Below are 9,090 nucleotides of genomic sequence, written 5' to 3'. Positions count from 1 at the left end.
ATCTCTTCTCCATCCATCATGATAATACCTATTGGTCCAGTGGTAATAATCTTTGTTTGGTGTTTTTTTTTTTAATTAATTTCAATGAACAATTTACAGAGATCTTGGATTTCCATTCATTCATTGTTGCACTTTTCTCTCCTCCCACCCCACCCCCACCCCATTTGGCTCCTCTCCTTGAAAAGCAAAAGAGATAACTACTTAATTTGTAGACAGTCCCTTCACCCCCCCCACTCCTACCCCAGTATACTCCACTCTGCAATCTTCATTCTGAACTCATATGATAATCATAACACCCTAAAATATATTACTTTTAAACTGTTCTTTCCCTCATAGGCTTCAATGAAGTATACATAATTTATCCAGTTTTTCTCAGTCTTATCCCCACCTTGATGTCAGCCTCATTCTACAACAGTGGCACCATACAGTATTTGTCCTTTTGTGACTGAGATATTTCACTCAGCATAATGTCCTCCAGAGTCACTCATTTTGAATAATATTGTATGAGTTCCTTGTTTTTCAATGCAGCATAGTAGTCCATTGTGTGAATATACCAGAGCTTCTCTATCCATTCAGTTGTTGATGGGCACTTAGGTTGTTTCCAACTCTTGTTATTGTGAACAAAGCCGTGATCAATCTTGAATATGGCATTCCTTGATCAAAAAGTAGGAGTGGCAATACTAATCTCTGATAAAAAAGATCTCAGGCTTGTTGCATAGTATTTCACTGTGGGAATGTATCATAATATCTCATTTCATTCATTTGTAGTTGGACATTTGAGATGTTTCTGTGTTCTTGTGATGGTGAATAATGCTGCTATGAACATTGCTGTACAAATCTGTGTTTGTGCTTCAGTTCTCATTTTCTAAGGATATATTCCAAGTAGTGAAATCGCTGAGTAATGTGGAATTTCTATGTTCAGCTTTTTGAGGAAGCACTAAACTGCCTTCCAGAATGGTTGTACCATTTACAATCCCACCAACAATGTATAAGGGTTCCTTTCTCACCATATTCTTTCTAACATTTTTGACTTGCTTCTCTGTTAAACTTTGCCACTGTTACTGGAGAGAGATGGTACCTCATTGTGGCTTTGATTTGCATTTCTCTTATTGCCAGTGATTTAAAGTTTTACCTAATTTGGGAGGACTAGATAGGATTATTCAGAGTGAACTAACTCAGTCTCACAAGGATAAATATTGTATAAAACCATTATTGTAGAATGTGTATAAGGATCAAAGAGGGGTGGGAGAGGGTCAAAGCAGAGTGATGAGGATGTGTAGGTGTAAGGGAGATATTAATCATGGAGTAGTACAATTTGATGAGTGGGGGGATGAGGGAAATGGACAGAATCAGTTCTCGAAAACAATGTATTTGAATTTTGTAAATAAACTAGTGTAAAGTTTAAAAAAAATTAGAAAAAAAGACCTCAGGGTGAAAAACAGCATAAAAGATAAAGATGGACCCTAAATAGTGATTAAAAGCACGATAGATCAAAAAGATATTACCTTGGTCAATATCTATGCACCAAATTATAAACCTGCATAATACATAAAGCACACTTCACAAACTTGAAAAAAACAGCACCACAATAGTGATTGCTGTTGTGTATCAAACACTCAGAGTGACCCATACCTGACCCTCCAGTAGGTTGTTAGAGGCAGTTTAAATCACACAGGAGGAGTTTACCCATCTTTCTCCAGCAGAGCAGGTAGTGGATTTGTACTGTGTGCCTTCTGGATTGCATCACAGCTCCTAACCATGAGACCAATAGTGGTAGGAGATTTTAAAAATTTACTTATTTAATTGTTTATTCTTATTCTTATTTTATTCTTATTCTTATTCTTATTACTCTTATTCTTATTCTTTTCTTTTTCTTAGTCTTAGTCTTAGTCTTATTCATTTTTCGTGTGTGCACTCTCAAATTGGATCTGACTGATATAGGAGATTGCCCCTCCTTCTCCAGCAGAGCAACTGGTGGATTCGAACCACATACTTCTGCAATTACAGTGAAACTTCTCTCCACGAGGCCACCAGAGCTTTCTGTGGTAGAAGACTTTAATGCACAACTCTCACCAAAGGATAGATCAACTCGAAGGAAATAAGAAAAAATGCAGAGAGTCTATACAATTTGACAACTTGATTTTGTGCACAGATAAGGGGTACTGCATCCAACTAAAAGTCAATTTACTTTTGTCTCAAGTGCACATGGTATATATTCAAGAGTTATTGTTGTTAAGTGCCATCAAATTGCAGGCGACTCATAGCAACCCTATGAACGAAAGTCCTAGACACTTCCTGTATAACTTTAGTTCTTTCTCCAGGTTCATAGGGTTTCCAGAGGCAAGCTATTGTGGAAGTGGCTGCCACTCCTGCTCCCGAGCTTGTTTTAATCTGGGAGCTTCACCAAACACTCTCACCATGGGTAACAGTATTCGGCTTCACAGCAACCGTGAGTTACCTCTGTACAGCAAGTGGACATACCAGGGTTGCACGACCTAGAAGAATGTTTCACCAAAACCAATTAAGGCAAGCCTGAGGGCTGCGGAGTAGAATTCAAGAGTAGATCACATATTATGACACAAAGCAAACCTTAATAAATTAAAAACAAAATAAAACAAAACAACACAACAATAATCATTGAAATAACACAAAATATTTTTTTCAGATGATAATGCCGTAAAACTAGAAAGAATGACACAAGTATAAAACTTTAAAAATCATCTATATGGATGCGATATAAGACCCTGCTAGAATATGATTGGATTACAGAAGAAATAACAATTGAATTGAAATAAAAAATATTTTTGAAACAGATGACAAAATAAATACAACAGAGCAAAATCTCTGGGATAAAGCTAAGACAGTAGTCAGGGACAGTTTAGAACAATAGGCTGACATTAAAAAGGAAGAAAGAAGCAGCATTATTGAGCTAACTCAACACCTCCATCAAATTAAAAAAAAAAAAAAACAGAAACCCAACAATCTAATATCAGAGCATCTAGAACAAAGGGAATGAAAAGGACAGGAGCAGAAATGAATGACATAGAAAACAGAAGCACAATTCAAACAAACAACAAAATCAGGAGCTGGCTTTTTGAAAGGGTCAATAAAATAGACAAACTATTGGCAAACTTAGAAAAGAAAGAGAAGACACTAATAACTGAAATAAGAAATGAAAGAGGTGACATCACAACAGAACCAGCTGAAATTAAATAGATAATATAAGAATGATATGGATAACCTATACTCTGATAATCAAATTCAGAAATCAAGAGGAAATGGAATAATTCTTAGAGATTCACCATCTATGCAGTTTGATATGGTCAGACATAGAACACTTGAACATACCCATCACAAAAGAAGAAATTGAGGGAGGTGGGGAGAAGAAGAAATTGAGCAGATCATAAAAGAACCCCCCAAAAAAATGTCCTGGCTCAGATGGCTTCACAGCTGAATTAATATTCAGAGAAGATTTATCACTAATTCTACTTAAAATATTTTAAAAAAAAAATAGAAAAAAAAGGAACACTCCAAGAGTCATTTTATGAAGCAAGCATAACCCTAATATTTTTATATTAGGTTTTTCAGGTTTTTACCTGAAAAATATATTACAAAAAAAATCTTCCAAACTATAGATCAATATCTTTCATGACCATAGATGCAAAAATTCTCAGCAAAATCCTGGCCAATAGAATTCAACAGTATATTAGATTTTGAACTATGCAATGTTTTCTTGCTCTGTACTGATAACTGCATTTTGGTCTAAATATAGGTTTCTCATGAGCACAAGCAAGTATTCTGGGATTCCCATCTTCTCAATATTAACCACAATCTGTTGTGATACACACAGTCAAATGTCTTTGCATAGTCAATGAAACAAAGATAGACATTATCTGGTAGTCTGCTTTCAGCCAAGATCCATCTGATATTGACAATGATGATCCTAGTGCTATAGACTCTTCTAAACCCAGCTAATATTTCTTGTCATTCTCTGTTGATGTAGTGTTTCAGTTGTTTCTGGATAATCTTCACCAAGATTTTGCTTGCATGTATTAATAGTGATATTGCTCGATAATTCCCACACTTTGTCAGATAACCATTTTTTTTGGAAATGGAATAAATATCTCTCCCTATCATTTAGTCAGGAAGTTGTACCTTAGAACTGGAGTCATGCTTTATCTAAAAAAGCAAAACAAAACACTGCTGAGAAAAATATCATCTTAATAATAATCTCTACTACTTTTGAGATCCTTATAACAGCCACTACACCAAACCTCCCTATAAGGCATTCCCTCTACTTCTACTTTGCAGAACAAGAACAATGTCTTTGTCCAAAAACTACTTCCTTCAAATAATATACTAAAAGTATATGAGGGTTCAAACACCACTACTTCTCCTTGTGATGGCACGTATATCTCAGTGTAGCTCTTGTCAGCCAAGTAACTGTTGAGACCCATTTACAGTCCCACACGTGCAGACCTGTGTTATGCTCTAGATTGATATAATTACATTAAGTCTTATGCGAAGGTAAAGGCCAGCATGCCAAGAGTGAAGAAAGTTTTGGGCAAGAATGACGCTGCTAATGTGGAAGACACCAGAGGAAGCTGAGCTAAAGACAGTAAAAATGGTGATGACATTGATCTCTTTGGATCTGAGGAGGAGGAGGAGGGAAGTGAGGAAGCAAAGAAGATAAGAGAAGAATGTCTTGCACAGTATGAATAAAAGAAAACCAAAAAAACCTACACTTGTTGACAAGTATTCAATCTTATTAGACATGAAATCTTGGGAAGATCAAACCGACATGGCAAAATTGGAAGAGTGTATTGGAAGTATTCAGTCAGATGGTTTGGTCTGGGGCTTTTCTAAGCTATAACCAGTAGGATACGGAATTAAGTGTGTAGTTGAAGATGATAAAGTTGGCACAGACATGCTGGAAAAACAGATAACTCCTTTTGAAGACTATGTGCAGTCTTTGGATGTGGCTGCTTTCAACAAAATATAACTTCCATTTGCATCCAACAATTAAAATGAAAACTTTAAAAACAGAGAGTAAAAAACCTCACAACCCCAAACCACAAAGTATATGAGGGAACACCTTACCATCCTTGCTTCTAAGAAGTGTTCTAGAGGTATTTCTTCCAAAATATATGTCTATTAAAACTTTCAATAAATGAAGTCAAAACAGTGATTTTGAACTGTCAGAAAAGTGCTGCTTTTAAATCAAATGTTATTTATATCATCACTCACTTTTATGCAATTATTCATATAATTGTTTCATTCATATATATTTTGTTTTATTCTATAATTTCTGTACATGCTGCTTTATAAAATTAATTACTGTTGATCTATTTCTTTTGCCTCCCCATCTTCTCAAGTCTCCATTTTGTGTTACCTATCCCTTCACTACCCTATCCCTCCACTAATCTCTGCTACTCTAGTGATTTCCTCTTCTTTCCTTTATCCTACTTCTCCCCTTTCCCATTTAAACAGTTTTATATATACTCCTCCTACTTACTAATTGCAATAGCCATATTGTCTTTTTCTTGATTGTTCCCAGGTTGATCTTCTCTTGTTGATCTTTGTAGTGTGCTTTGTATCTTCCATTTATATTGTTCCTATTCTTCCTCATCTCTAATTTCACCCTTTCTTGCAATAGCAGTCCCATGCAGTATTTATATTTTTCTTACTTTCACTCAACATAATGTTCCCTAGTCTATCCTTTGTAATGCCATAATCTACAAATACGTCATTTTTATTTTGTGTTGCGTAGTATTCCATGGCTTGACTATGCTACCATTTTTCAATCCATTCATTTAATGGTGAACGTTTGGGTCCTCTTTTTCTTGCTATTGTGATTAATGCTGCTTTGTACACTGTGGTAAATTCACATAATGGAATATACTATGCAGAACTCAGAAGCAACAATCTTGAAAAATATTACATAACTTGGTTGATATTGGAGAACATTATGCTGAGTGTACTAACTCAGTCTCATGAAGACAAGTTCTGCATAAGACAATTATTTTCAAAATAAGATAACTAGTAAAATATTTATGGGGACCCAAGGGTACAGGTGTTGGAGTAGAGGAGTAAGGATAGTTAGGGATGAAATCCACAGTTTGGTGGATGGAGGGAGGGGATGAAGTAAATGGGAAGGATCTAGGGGGACCTGAAAAGATTGGGTATTGATAGGCAAAGTCCAATGGTGATTGATTTTATAAAACATAATGCACGAGAATGGTTGTTTGAAACACAGAATTAATGAAAAATAGTGAGAATCACTATATACATGAACTTTGTGAGCAAACTAATATGAAATTAAGAAATAAAAAGGCAGTACACTACCTCATCTTCTGGTGGGGTGGATGATGGACTCCCACAAAGCATTTAACACTTTGTCAGTAGGGCCTCTTCAATTCCAATATTGAACAATACTCAAATGCAATCTATAAATATTAGTTTTAGGAAATGGTATTTGTATGAACAATTCTAAACAAATATTCCATCCTCAACTGAAAATCAAACAAGTAAAAACTTAATTATTTTGAAAATGCATTTACAATAACGAAAGTGTTACTGTACTATATAGCTTCAGGATATAATGTTTACATACATAAAATGTTTATGATTATCACTAACTGTGCACTATTTCCTTATCCCTTGGGCCTTTACCCTATACAGAGCTTCAAAAAGCATGACTTGATATTCATGTATATTCTCTCTTTCTGCTCCGTTTATGACACATACTAATTTTAAAGCTACCTGTTGACCAATTAAATTTGCTCCAATCCTGCATTTATATATTCCATATTGTTTCATTTCCTGCCATCATCCCTCCTTAGCATTTCAATATATCCATAGCTGCTATGCCATTTTCATTGATCTTTCTTTTGTCTTCTTTACTTTCCACTTTACTGTACACACTGCTGATCAGATTGTAACCTGGTAAATTTCCTAAAAACCTGCTGTTATCATGTCATAAGCCAATTCATGAGTGGTACTTCTCTCAAGACAAACTGCAAGATTCTTAGAATATCTCTACTTTCAAAACCATCTTTAGAGCATCTGATTGTTTACTACAAGAGAAATGACAATAAATTTTAATTATTATCTTTTATGTCTAAACCTTAAGTTTAATACGCCATATTATAATTTCCTGGAAAAAATTATAAATAAGAAAGATTTTTCTGTTACTTTCTCTTTTTTATGTTTGTAATTTTATTTTTAATACATTTTTAATTTTAATTATGATTTTAATGAAAGTTTACAGGAAAGGTAGATTTTCATTCATTCATTGTTGCGCATTTCACCAGCTATCTCCCATTTGCCCTTTCTTCAATTTACTTTGTTTTAGTATCCATTCACGTATAATGCCAAGTTATACATTTCTTTTAAACAATTCTTTCTTTCATCTGTTCCAATGCAGTATTCATTATTTGTCTTCTCTTTGTTTAGTTTTCCCCAACCCTCATGTCAGTCCTGGTTGATAGCAGTGGTGTTATTCAGTATTTATCTTTTGGTGACTTCTTAAAAGAATCCCTTGAACATGACTAAAAACACAGCTCTTCATAACTTATATCCAAATTTTATTTTTTAATGTAACATCTATAAAATAACTAATGTAATAATTGAAATGCGAGAAAGAAAAACTTATATAGCACTTGCTTTGGATTAGAAAATAGATAATAGGTAGAATTATTCATCAGTTTAACAGAATAGATGCAATATTATTTAAAATCTAATTTGTCTGACATTTTAAAACTTAGAGAATCTATACAAACTGAAACAGAATCCAAATCTCACAACATACGTAAAAATCAGGTAAAGGTGGACCTGGGGTAATGCCCCAAACCGTAAAGACCATAAGAGACAAAGTGGAACCAAGCTTAGAAGGTCTAACTTATGGCATAGAGGCTACCAAATACAGCACAATCACTCCTGAATACAGCCAGGAGTGCACAATCTGAAGAGGATAAAATTGATGAATGAGACCTTCTAAAGATTAAATCCCTGTGTGCATAAAAAAAACCTCCAAACAAAACACAATGAAACAAACAAGCAAAACAACATCAAAAAACTTAAATCCCTGTGTGCATTAAAAAGACCCAGAAAACAAATAAACAAAAAAGCACCAAAACATTTTTTCCAATAGGGTGAAAAGAAAAACAACCAACTGGGGAAAAAAATTAATTGGTAATACCGTCTCAAACAACTGTCTCATAACAAAAGTTTACACAATACTAGTGAGGTTGTGGAGAAACTGGAACCCTTATTTTACTGTTGGTGGGAGTGTAAAATGGTGTAACCACTATGGAAGACAGTATGGCACTTTCTCACAAAGTTGGAAATAGAGATACTATTTGACTCAGCAATTCCACTATTGCAAATATTCCATAAAGAAACCGTAACTGTCACCAATTTATTGCTGCTTTGTGTACAGTAGCAAAGGGATGAAAACAACCTGAGTGCCAATCAATAAATGAATAGATAGAGAAGCTGTGGTATATTCACACAGTGTAATATTATGCAGCACTGAAAAACAAGGAAATCATAAAATATTATACAAAATGGGTGATCCTGGGAGACATTGTGCTGAATGAAACATCTCAGTCACAAAAGGATAAATGCTTCATAATTCCACTGTTGTAAAATAGGACTGACATGGGCGTATTTAAATATCTATTGTGACAATTAGTTTAAATACAGTCTTCACAAGAAAAAGACTAATTATAAAATGGGCAAAAGACATGGAAATACTTCTCACAAATGAAGATATTCACTTGAATATCAACAAACATATGAAAAAAATTGCTCAAATTCACTGACAATAATACAGATACAAATCAAAACCACAAGGACATATTGTCTCACCCCAATAGCAGTAGCAAAGTTTAGCAGGACAACAAGCAGTAAATGTTGGAGAGAATGTGAAGAGATTGAAATGCTCATAAACTGTTGGTGGGATTGTAAAATGGTATAACGACTTTGTAATTCAGTTTGGCATATTCTCAAAAAGCTAAACATAGAAACTCGATATGATCAAGATATACCACTGATATTCTTTTTTTTTTAAATTATAATTATATTTTA

This window comes from Elephantulus edwardii, unplaced genomic scaffold (assembly GCF_000299155.1).
Source record: "Elephantulus edwardii isolate Elephantulus edwardi_28Jun2011 unplaced genomic scaffold, EleEdw1.0 scaffold00034, whole genome shotgun sequence".
Taxonomy (NCBI): Eukaryota; Metazoa; Chordata; class Mammalia; order Macroscelidea; family Macroscelididae; genus Elephantulus; species Elephantulus edwardii.
The sequence above is the reverse complement of the archived record's forward strand: the minus strand, read 5'-3'. Positions refer to the sequence as shown.